The sequence below is a fragment of the Peromyscus leucopus genome, chromosome 5, assembly GCF_004664715.2.
Source record: "Peromyscus leucopus breed LL Stock chromosome 5, UCI_PerLeu_2.1, whole genome shotgun sequence".
Lineage (NCBI taxonomy): Eukaryota > Metazoa > Chordata > Mammalia > Rodentia > Cricetidae > Peromyscus > Peromyscus leucopus.
This window is the reverse complement of record NC_051067.1, coordinates 47,029,870-47,042,941: the sequence shown is the minus strand read 5'-3', so window position 1 is coordinate 47,042,941 and position 13,072 is coordinate 47,029,870.

Genomic DNA, 13,072 nt, shown 5'->3' with positions numbered 1-13,072 from the left:
AGTGTGCACCACCACATACTGCTTTAAGTTTTTCTTTAAATCCGTTTCAAAGTTAGAAACTTATCTGGTTGGGATCTTGCCATGAAGTTACCACTCCCTGGTATTATTCCATTTCTTAATCTCTATCTCCTTGAACACAGGACTTAGCTCCATTCCACTTCCTGGTGCTCATTTTCTCCATAAAATTTACATTTTGTAATTTACTCTGCTCAGCTTGCTCTTTTTCATTATAAATCTTCTTTAGAGTTACCACTAATAACTACATGACATTGTCTATACTAGGCTGTTTTGAGATTTCTTCTGCCAACAGAATTAATCCAAAACTCTTCACTTTAGACTCAGGAAGACTCTTTGGACAAGGGCAAGAGTCATCCAGTTTCTTCACCAAAATATCACAAGACCATTTTCTAGGCTACATATTAGCATTATTCTCCTCTAAAACCTTTTGAATGAGACCCTGCAAGTTCAAATAACTCTTAGTGCCTCTGTCTTCCATGCTCCTACTAGTATGGCTCATTAAGTAGTGCTTACAGCATTACACTGTTTTCTTAGCCCAAAGTACCAAAGGCCAGATTCCTCCAAACAAAAACATTGTCCTGTCTATCACAGCAATACCCCAGTCCCTGGTACCAACTTCTGTCTTACAGTTTTTGCTGCTGTGAAGAGTACCATGACCAGGGCAATTCTCATAAAGTAAAATCTTTAATTGGGATGGCTCACTTACAGTTTCAGAGGTTCAGTCTATTATCATCATGGCACAGAGCATGGTGGCATGCAGACAGACACAGTGCTGGGGTAATTGCTGAGAGTCCTACATCTTATAGGCAACAGGAAGTCAACTGAGACACTGGGCAGGATCCCAAGCATGGGAAACCTCAAAGCCCACCCCCACAGTGACACACTTCCACCAACAAGGCCATACCCACTCCAAAATAGCCATACTTCCTATTAGTGCCAATCCCTATGATATTATGGGGGCCAATTACATTCAAAATACCACATTCCCTTATGGGGTATATACATTGACTATTCTCTTTCACATTCACCAAACACCAGCAGTATGTCACAGCAGACGATACCCTTTCTTGTTCTTACCTCACACTCCATTCTTTCAATGGACTACAACCTGATCAGACATCAAATGAGTTGAGATGGCTCCACAGGGTTTAATTAATTCTGATTCTCATCCTCTAAAGTAGGCATTCTTAGGGAGATTTTATTGTCATCTTCTATAGTAACTTCCCAAACACTCCTCAGGTAAAGATTCTAATCACTCCCCACTAACTGAGGTTCTTCAGATGAGAGTAGCATTCCCAAACCTCAAAATGGCTTCTAATCATTTCCACTTCCATTTATCTTTTAAATAAAACCCAAACTAAATAGAAAAATGAAAATGAAATACTCAAAGAAGAAAAAGATGAATGAAAGTGAAAAGCAGACTAGGAAAAGCAGCCAAGAAAAATAAAAAATAGAATTACAAACCTAAATCCAAATATAAAAATAAGTACGTGAAACCCAAATAATCCAAAACTACTAATTAAAAGACAGATTGATGTAATGGCTAAGAATAAGATCCAACTGTGAACTATTTAGGAAGAGCCTATTTTGAAACAGTAAATTACAACTGCACTAAAGATATGAGAATGTTGAGATCCCCTATGCCTACATAAATGGTAAGACTGTCATATGGCTGTGTGAAAATTAGGTAACTGAGAATTAAGAGAAAGGAAATTGTAAGTAAATACAATAGCCTAAATGTTTATATACCTAAAAACAAATAAAAGTCCCCAATTGCAGAGAAGGTGACAAAAATAATGAGGCTAAAAGACGGCTTAGCAGTTAAGAGCGCTTCCTGCTCTTTCAGAGTACCCAGGTTCTGTTCCCAGCACCCATGAGGCAGTCTACAACTGCCTATAACTCCATATTCCGAGGACCTCAGTCTTCTGAACTCCTCAGGCTCCTGCCCACATGTGCTACACATACATACATTCTGTCACAAAAACATTAAATGAATCTTTAAAATGTTTTTTGAGAGGAAGTTATAATTGGAGCCTTCAGCCCCTCTGTCAATAATAAATAAACCAGTAGAAAAAATTTATAAAGAAATAGAAGAACAAAACAACACCATAGTCAAGTGGATCTAACTATCACTGATAGAGTGTTTAATCTAATAACTACAGAAATATTTTTTCAAAAATAAAATTTTGAATATAAAAATTATTTTTTAAATTAAAAAGTGACTTTTTCTTATCATGTGAATCAACATTTATCAGAAGAGACTACATTCTTTGTCATAAAACAAATTTAGTAGTTTAAAAGAAAATGATGCAAAGTATATTTTTCAAGCCGAATAGGATTAAGCTTAAAAAAATACCCAAAACAGGAAGAAACTAATAAAAATCTTCAAACTGTTGAAATTAGGAGGCATCCATATAAATAGTCAAGGGGCCAAAGAAGAAATCAAGGAAAAATTAGAAAATGAAACAGATAAAATGTTGTCAGAATTGAGGGATACAGTTCAAACTGCTTCCAGAGGCAACAGCTAATTCTGCTTAACTGATTGTTCTGCCACAGAGAGAAGGCCTGCAGTGGAGACATGGAGGAAATCAGCTTGTGTATTCTAGCTCTGACAGACTTCAGGAGAATAGCAGCAAGCTTAGAAATATGTCACTCAGTAACTCTCCACAGGAATATTGTGGTAGTTTGAATGTAATTGGCCCACATAATCTCATGGGGAGTGGCATATTAGGAGGTGTGGCATTGTTGGAGTGGGTATGGCCTTGTTAGAGGAAGTGTGTCACTGTGGGGGTAGGCTTTGAGGTTTCCTATGCTCAAGATACCTCCCAGCATCTCAGTCAACTTCCTGTTGCCTTCTAATCAAGATGTAGCCAGTAGCATGTCTGCCTGCCTACTGCCATGCTCCCTACCATGATCTCAACCATGGTAGCCCACTATGATGATAATGGACTGAACCTCTAAAATTGTAAGCAAGCCACCCCAATTAAATGTTTTCCTTATAAGATTTGCTGTAGTCATGGTATCTCTTCACAGCAATAGAATCCCTAACTAAGACAAATATTAAAGAAAACAAAAATTACTTTTAAAAATATTGGCCAAAATTTGCTTTGCTGGAAGCTCTTCCCTGTTCACTGCCATTTTAGCTGGGAGAAATGACAGGTTTGAATTTGGGCATATTAATGTTCACATCCAGACTTTTTTTGTTTATTTGTTTTATTTTGTTTTTACTAGTTGTATTAGCAAAATGTACTTGAGTCGTTGACATAGAGCAGATTCTCTCAAATGGAAGATCATAGTACAGGAGTATGTAGGAGACAAAAAGAAAATCTACCCATCAATCTTGTCTCCATCTTTCCTACATTTCTGGGGGGGGGTGGATCTAGATAGATAACATTCCCCCTTTGCAATTTGAAAAGTGTGTTCTGGGACCACTGAGTCTTAGCAGCCTGCTTCCTGGGGCAGAGTAGCCAGCCCACAGTAGAACTAGCCTGAGTTTTCCCTCCAGTTTCCATCCATCAATAGAACTTGGTGGCAGTTCTAAAAAGTAATGAAATGACCAAAAGGTGGTAGTAAAAGAAGACGTCCACTAAAATCTATCAACTGGAACATCTCTTATTTAACCATTCAAAGAAGCCCAGTTGCACACTGTAATTTAGATTGTCAGTAAGTCCCATGGGGAGCCTTCAGAGGATGATTTAAGCCAGCAGGTTCTGTTTGCCTTACCCTCCAAGTCTGCAATGCTTGGCAATCTGTGGCTAGAAACTGCTACACATCTGCTTCCTTGGATGGGGCTTGCACATATACTAGGGACTCTGTCAGAGATGTGTGAAGTACTTTAGGTGAAGTAGGCACTACCCCAGCAGACAGCCTTCTGGGAAGGACATTTCTCAGTCTCCTATGGTAACACATTCTAGTGAATGCATCTCAAGACTTTCCTGTCAGATAGGATCTCCTTACACTGCCTCCATCTCTGGTATTCCCACTTAAGCTTGCATCCTCTGGGAGAAGCAGAACAGCTGGCCACCCTTTTGTGTATAATTATCCATCCAGAAAGCAAACACTTGCTGCTGAGATTTCTAATGCATATTAGTATTCCTGGCACTGCCAGGATTCTTATTGAAGGATGCCATGGTTTCCCATATTCCAAAAGAATGAGGCTGATGAGTGTTTTGCCACATGTGTGTGAAAAAAGAAATTTATCATCTTGAGAAATGTTTGTATGGATATTGTTCACAACCTGACTACATATCTGTTGCTGTCTGGAACTCTGACTCCCCAGCTTGTAAACTGTCTAATGCAAATGCCCTCCTCCCCTTCTCCACCCTGTGCCACCGATTTCCTCAGGCTGCTGACTTGCAGAACCTTCTGTCCCCATAGCTTTCCAGGAGCTTTGCAGTCATGCCATATCACATTTCATTAGCATGCCTGTCTTGAAGTCTTCCTGCCACAGTGGTTTTCAGATCCTTACGTCACTTGGTTTCCAATCTGTTCCAATAAATTGGCTTTTCTTGAATCACTTTGGCTAGGCAGTAATTCAGTGTTGAATACTCCATAAGTATCTGTTGATGTAACCAACCGTCTTATTAAATAAGAAACACAGAAACAATGTAAAAGAGAAAGCCAAGAGGTCAGAGCTCAGAGCTAAATCTCACCCTTCCTTCTGCTGTCCCAGCTTCGCGAAAAGAGACCTACTTCCTGTCGGTTTGTTTTTTTATAGTATGTCGTTCTGCCTTCTCATTGGTTGTAAACCCAAACACATGACTGCCTCGTCACTGTCTGAATGTACAGCCCCCTAGGTCTTAAAGGTATATGTCTCCAAAGCTGACTGTATCCCTGAACACACAGAGATCTTATGGGATTAAAGGCGTGTGCCACCACCGCCACACTCTTGCTATGGCTCTAATAGCTCTGACCCTGAACACACAGAGATCTTATGGGATTAAAGGCGTGTGCCACCACCGCCACACTCTTGCTATGGCTCTAATAGCTCTGACCCCCAGACAACTTTATTTATTAACATACAATCAAAATAATATTTCAGTACAATTAGATTACCACCACATTTCCCCTTTTCTATTTTAATAAAAAGAAAAAAAGCAAAAGGTTATAACTAACAAAAGAAAAACTATATACAAAAGTACAATAACTATATACAATATATACAAGTAATAAATACCTAAACAGGTATTTGACAAATCAGAGAAAATAATTCCATTATCTATCCTATTTTGGTAAATCCAAGATGTATCTAATGCACTTTCTATCCTAATTAATTTTCAACTATAACTAACTAATCTTCAACCATAACTAACTAATCTTCAACTCCCTCAGAGACCCAAGAAGGGAATAATATTAGCTAACAAAAATAAAAACAGGAAGTGCATGCAAGCAACTTCCAAAAAATTTTGTGAGTTGACAGAAACAACCAGCTGCCTGGGCAGTCACCTGAGGTTTCTCCGCAGTGTTGGGGCATCATCTTCAGCCTATAGGCTTAGTGTATCTGACAGACTCATTTGTGAAGTAGGATGTACACAAGGTCAACAGTTCAACCTCACATTGGGTGAGAGCAGTCCACGTACCAGAAACACCTGAATTCCACTAGTGTCCTGTCATGATTCAGGATTTTAAATTCTGGAAATTGTTGACAGTTTTTTAATTCAGCTGTCCATTCTTCTTGGCTGTGTATATATGGCTTCATCTCAGCATCCCCTTCTTCTCCACATCCCTCTATTAAATGCCAGTCTACTTTCGAGAGGCATGAGCTTTCAGCTGCTGTTCCATTGTACAACAGAATCCATTGGCCCTCTGCCTGTTAAGCTGCTTTGAAGAAAAGGGCACCATACCTTTTCCGGATGCGAAGGCCATTTCAGGGATGGGGCCGTATTGTCCTGGCCTCAGAAGATGCCTTTTGATAAAGCCATAACCACACTTGTTTTGGCAAGAATCAGTAGTCCCTTGTTTCGTGTTCTGTCTGTCCATTTTGTCCTGTTGATTCGAGGATACTTTGTTGTCCAGTGGCTAACTTTTGCCACAAGGAAAGTTGACTCCTTATGCAGTTTCTTCAATGCCCATATTTTCTCTGAAGTAGATTAGTACTGCCAGGAGCTGACATGTCTCAAAAAAGAAAAATTTTCTAAGTTATTAAAACATTTTAAATGCCATATTCTGTAGATCTCTGAAGGGTTTGAAGATGACCTGTCTAAAACATCTCTGCTTAATTTTTTAAAACATATCTAATCTGACTACAAGTTCTATGATAATGTCTAACTACTAGCTTTCATTTCTTTATATCCTAGTAGTTGATAATAATAACATTCAAGGATCAGAAATTTGCATTACATTGTTAAATGGATGGAATAAATACAATTAGAAATATACATATAGCATTTTCTAACAATATCAGTTTCAAATTTGTATACAATATAAAACAATCCAATCCAATGTAAAGTATTTAAAATTAGTAATTGTCTTTTTCTTTTCTTTCTTTCTTTTTTTTTTTTTTTTTTTTTTTAAACAAGAACCTTAAATCTAATCTCCTTTGCTTAGCCTTTTTCCTAACCCTTGACAATAACCTGTAACCAACCCCCTTAAATACTGAAAATTATCCCAGACCCAAAACCCATTAAAAAGACCAAAAAACCACCCGCCCCACACCACCTCTTTGGGAATGTGGGCGTCGTATTCTTAAAATTGCTTCCTGCTGGGTATGGGCGAAGTTTTCTTTATCCTGAAAGAAAAATTTTAGGTTAATTGTCAAATTCTAGGAGAGGTAACTATATCCTTCATTATCCAGTCTGTGTATAATGCCAAAGTTCAGGGTTTATCTCAAGTCCTTATTCAAGTAGTCTTTGAGACTGGATCATCTCAGCTAGTCATCTCAAATTTGCTCTGAGCACCTTGTCGTTCAAAGCTGATCTGTGGATGATGTTTGTCAGCTTAATGATATTATTATTGTCCACGTGGAATTGTTGTTGTTGTGGGGCCCCATCTTCTTTCTGGAGACTTCAGTTGATGTTAGGCCTGGCCGTGATTTCCTGCAGAAAACTGATAAGAGACTCGAACACAAAAACATATATATGCAGCTAGGCTTTTTTCTAGAATTAGTTAGTACTCTATGTGACCATTCATATCTTAACAAAGTTTAAAATGTATATATATATTAATCTTGTAAATTTTGATGTAAAATTTATACTTTGAGAAAAGTTTAAAGAATCAGAATAGAATCAAAGAGTTGAGATTAGTAATAGAATAGTCCCTTAATTAATTTTACTTTTGTCCTGTACCATAGCAGAAGATGGCTCTTATTCTGGCATGATACAGGGAGTTTGCATTTTCCTTTTAACAACATGCTTGATTTTAAAGAAGGAGAGAGCCATTCTCCAACTCCAAAGTCAGCTTTAAATTTTAATTGAACTGGGACTGTTAGAAGACCAATAGTGTTAAATCTTTAGAGAAAAGCAGAAACAAACATTTAGGAAGACATAAAATTTTTTTAGATAATATATACCCATACACCGTTTCACTCTGTTTCTTGGGATAGATGATTTGTCACTTTTCTTCAGTTGTCTCATTTGTCCAGTGTTCTTCAGATTCCTTAACCTTCATTCTCCTACAAGACAAAAACAAAAACCTTTCCCCAAGACTAATTTTGGGGATGTTTCCTTTTGACAAGTTATTATCTGATTAAATGAAAAGGCATGTTTTATTGATACAAGTTAGTTTAAATTGGATGTTCATGCTGGTTGATGAACTATCACCTCCTCAATTAAGAGGTCTCTCTTGTTCAAATCGAACCTTTATCAATTTTGATGGTACCCACAGCTTATCTTCTCCTGTAGAAACAAAAGCAAAACCACGTCCCCAATGTAATACATACCCTGGTTTCCATTCTGAGGTCAGCACATCCTTAAAGTATATAGGCTGATTTAATTCTGTAGTTTTTTCTATTATCCAATGTCTCTCTGCAGCTGTTGTTCCTTTCTCATTGGCATTCAGAAAATTCAAAGTTAGAAGAGCATTATGCAGTCTATTTCTGGGGTTTTTGTTACCCATTTCTGTTTATTTAGCATATCCTTTAGAGTTCTGTTTGATCTTTCTATAACTGCTTGACCTGTAGGATTATGTGGTATGCCTGTAATATGCTTTATATTGTAATAAGCAAAAAAACTGTTTCATTTTAACAGAGACATATGATGGAGCATTGTCAGTTTTGATTTGTGCAGGTATACCCATGATGGCCATAACTTCTAGCAAATGAGTGATTGCAGAATCAGCCTTTTCAGAACTCAAAGCAGTTGCCCATTGAAATCCTGAAAAAGTATCAATGGTGTGGTGTACATATTTCAGTTTTCCAAATTCTGCAAAGTGAAACACGTCCATCTGCCAGATTTCATTTCTCTGAGTACCCTTTGGGTTACATCCTGCTGGTAATGGCGTTTGATTGTAGAAGGAACAAGTAGGACATTTCTTTACTATTTCTTTGGCTTGTTGCCAGGTTATGGAAAAATCCTTTTTTAAACCTTTACTATTGACGTGATGTTTTTTATGAAATTCTGAGGCTTCCAGCACATTTCCTATCAATAATTTATCAATCTCATCATTGCCTTGTGCTAGAGGGCCTGGCAGACCAGTATGGGATCGAATGTGAGTTATATATAAAGGATGATCCCTTTTCCTGATTGTATCTTGTAATTGAATAAATAGTGAAGTTAATTCTGAAGCATCAGGGATAAATTCTGCAGTCTCAATATGTAACACCACTCTTTCAGCATACTGAGAGTCAGTTACTATGTTGAGAGGTTCTGAAAAATCCATTAATACCAACAGAATAGCATACAATTCTGATTTTTGAACTGAATTATACGGACTTTGAACCACTTTACTTAAATTTTCTGATTTGTAACCTGCCTTTCCTTCTTTGTTGGCATCTGTATAAAATGTACGAACTCCAGATATGGGTTTTTGCCGTACAATTCGAGGCAAGATCCAATCAGCTCTCTTTATAAGATCAATTCTATTACTTTTGGGATATTTGCTGTTAATTTCTCCCAAAAAATTACTGCAAGCTCTTTGCCAAGGTTCACTTTCTGTCCATAATTTTTCAATGTCCTCCTTAGTTAATGGTACGACAATTTCTGCTGGGTCTATGCCTGCTAATTGACGAAGTCTCAATTTTCCTTTGTAAATCAAGTCAGAGATTTTTTCCACATAAGTTTTTAATTTTTTATTTGGTTTATTTGGTAAAAATATCCATTCCAATATAATATCTTCCCTCTGCATTAATATTCCAGTAGGAGAACGCCTAGAAGGTAAGATAACCAAAATGCAATCCAGCTTTGGATCAATACGATTCACATGTCCTTCATGCACTTTCTTTTCTACCAAGGCCAATTCTTTCTCAGCTTCAGGTGATAATTCTCTTGGACTATTTAAGTCCTTGTCACCTTCTAAGGTTTTGAACAAATTAGTCAGTTCATCATTTTTTACCCCAACAATAGTTCGTAGATGAGAAATGTCTCCAAATAATCTTTGAAAGTCATTAAGAGTCTGTAGTCTATCTCTCCGAATTTGCACCTTTTGGGGTCTAATTTTTTGTAGCTCTATTTTATATCCTAAATAATTAATAGAATCTCCTCTTTGTATCTTTTCAGGAGCAATTTGTAATCCCCAGCAAGGCAATATTTTCTTTACTTCTTCAAATATTATTTCTAAAGTATCTGCATTTGAGTCAGCTAGTAAAATATCATCCATATAATGATAAATTATAGATTTAGGAAATTTTTTACGTATCACTTCCAATGGCTGTTGTACAAAATATTGGCACAGAGTTGGGCTATTCAACATTCCCTGTGGGAGGACCCTCCATTGAAATCTTTTAACCGGTTGAGAATTATTATAAGTAGGCACTGTAAAAGCAAATCTTTCTTTGTCTTTTTCTTGTAAGGGTATTGAAAAGAAACAGTCTTTTAAATCAATAACTATGAGAGGCCATCCTTTTGGTAACAGAGTAGGCAAAGGCATCCCAGATTGTAGAGAGCCCATTGGCTGAATTACTTTGTTAATTGCTCTAAGGTCTGTTACCATTCTCCATTTACCAGATTTCTTTTTAATAACAAATACAGGGGAATTCCAAGGGCTGGTTGATTCTTCAATATGCTGAGCATTTAACTGTTCTTCTACCAGCTCTTCTAAAGCCTGGAGTTTCTCTGTTGTTAAAGGCCATTGCTGGACCCATACAGGCTTGTCTGTTAACCATTTTAAAGGTAGAGCTGTTGGTGTCTTTGGAAGATCATCAGTTATTGTGCCCTGTTCTTGTATAATATGGATGGCTGGTGACCACTCATTAGAACAATATCTTCTAATATTTCTCTCAGTAACATGTGCTAGTTTATGATTTGTTTCTGAGATTGGAGGGATGTTAATCTGAGTATTCCATTGTTGCAACAAGTCTCGACCCCACAGGTTCATAGTTATGTTAGCCACATATGGTTTTAATTTTCCTCTCTGTCCTTCTGGACCTATACATTCGAGCCATCTTGCACTCTGTTTCACCTGAGATAATGTCCCAATTCCTAACAGTTGAACGTTTACCTCCTGAAGAGGCCAAGTTGGATGCCAAAATTCTGGTGCAATTATGGTAACGTCCGCACCTGTGTCTACCAGACCAGACAACAAAACACCATTTATTTTTATTGTTAATTTTGGTCTTTGTTCATTAATAGAAGTTTGCCAAAAAATTTTCTTTATGTTTTCTCCTGAATTTTTTATTCTCTCTGTTTCATCATCCTGACCAGCATGATTTATTCCAATAGGCATTTGGTTATTTAATCGCTCTCCAGAGCAGGCATTTCCTCTATGGCTGCAGGAAAGGTTTGAACTGGATTTGCACTGGGGGCCTGCCTGAGGCCCCTCTGGGAGTTTCCCGAAGACTGAGGCAAAGGATTACCCTGTCTGTCCTTTGTTGATCTACATTCGTTGGTCCAGTGTTTTCCCTTACCACACCTTCTGCATACTCCAGAAGGAAGGGGCATTCTGTTGCCATTGTTCCTTGAAGAAACATTGTTTCTGGGAATGACCTGTCTACAGTCCCTTTTCAAATGTCCTTGCTTTCCACATCCAAAACATCTAACATTCCTCAGACCTTTTGAAATTACTTCTCCTACCCACGTATCATCATGCTCATCAACCTCAACATTAATTGTTTCTCTAATCCAATCTTCCATAGGTGCAGATCTTGCCCTTAATGGCCTGATTATTGTTTTGCATGCTGCATTCGCATTCTCAAAGGCCAAAGATTCAATTATTGCCTTACTAGCTTCTGAATCCGAGACCATTCTCTTTACTGCTGAAGCCAGTCTTTGTAAAAAATCTGTAAAAGACTCTTTTGGGCCTTGCTTCACCTTTGTAAATGACTCAGATTTTTTTCCTGGTTCCTCAACTTTGTCCCATGCATTCAAGGCTGCCGTTCGACATAAAATTAGGGTTTGGACATCATATAAACATTGTGTTTGTGCTGAAGCATATTGGCCTTCGCCCATAAGCTGATCCTGGCAAACTTGTATTCCTTTATCCCTCCATTGTTTTTCTATGTTTTTAGCCTCCTCCTTAAACCAAGTCAGAAATTGAAGTCTCTGGCTGGGTTCCAGAACACCTTGTGCCAGGTCCCGCCAGTCCTGTGGTACTATCCTATTATATGTTGACCAAGAGTTTAACATTTGCTTTACATATGGGGAATGCATGCCATAAGATACTATTGCCTCCTTAAACCTTTTTAAATCCAACATTTCAATTGGAGCCCAATTATTTTGTGTAGCCATTTGATCAGGCATCTGCTGTACGGTTACAGGATAAATTAAGGGTGACTGTGTGAAAACAGGCTTTCTTTCTGCAACCTTATGATCCCGACTTGAAACAACTTCACTGTTAATTTCTTCTGTCTGAATTTTTACAGGTTTAGCAAGTTCTTCTAAAGCTGTTATCCTGGCACTTAAATTGACTATCTTTTTAAATATTAAAATGTGGATTATTATAGTGATAAGGTGCATAATTCCACCAATACTAATATTATATAGTTGTTCCATTGCCAGACTGCCTAAAATTTCGAACAAAAACCAATTTTCTTCCAATGTACACATAAAACCCATTTGTTTTTTAATGTGGAAAAAAATTCTCTTTTAGATAGTTTCCTTTAAAATATCTGATATATTATGACTTACCAAATCTGCGTAGAACAGTAGAAATCCGAGGGGATTTTCAAAGCAGCCACCTAGTGTCCCAGGTGTAAATCCAAAGAGAGAGAGAGAGAGAGAGAGAGAGAGAGAGAGAGAGAGAGAGAGAGCAAGAAAGCGTAGCTGGCTAAAGTTTAAATGCAGCCACGTGTTCCCTCTTGTGCCGAATCAAGGCTTGGGTCTGGCTTCCTTAAGCTCCGACCACGTGCGTTGGCTTTACAGGCAGGGCCCTGTTCGGCAGGGCAACTCTGAGTTGTTTGTAGCACCGGCTTTAAGCAAGCAGGATTTAAGCAAGCAGCTCACCGATAGTCCAGCCTGAGGTCAAGCAGAACTAGACCCAGGCTAAGAACTAAGAAGCCGATCGCCGCCGGCCGCCACGTGCCGCCACCGCTGCCGCCGCCGCCGCGGGCCGCCTGCCGCCCTTGCGGGAAAGCGGACCTGCCGCCAAGCCAAGCAGTTTTTTAATGGATTCTTGTCACGTTGGGCGCCAGATGTAGATGTAACCAACCGTCTTATTAAATAAGAAACACAGAAACAATGTAAAAGAGAAAGCCAAGAGGTCAGAGCTCAGAGCTAAATCTCACCCTTCCTTCTGCTGTCCCAGCTTCGCGAAAAGAGACCTACTTCCTGTCGGTTTGTTTTTTTATAGTATGTCGTTCTGCCTTCTCATTGGTTGTAAACCCAAACACATGACTGCCTCGTCACTGTCTGAATGTACAGCCCCCTAGGTCTTAAAGGTATATGTCTCCAAAGCTGACTGTATCCCTGAACACACAGAGATCTTATGGGATTAAAGGCGTGTGCCACCACCGCCACACTCTTGCTAT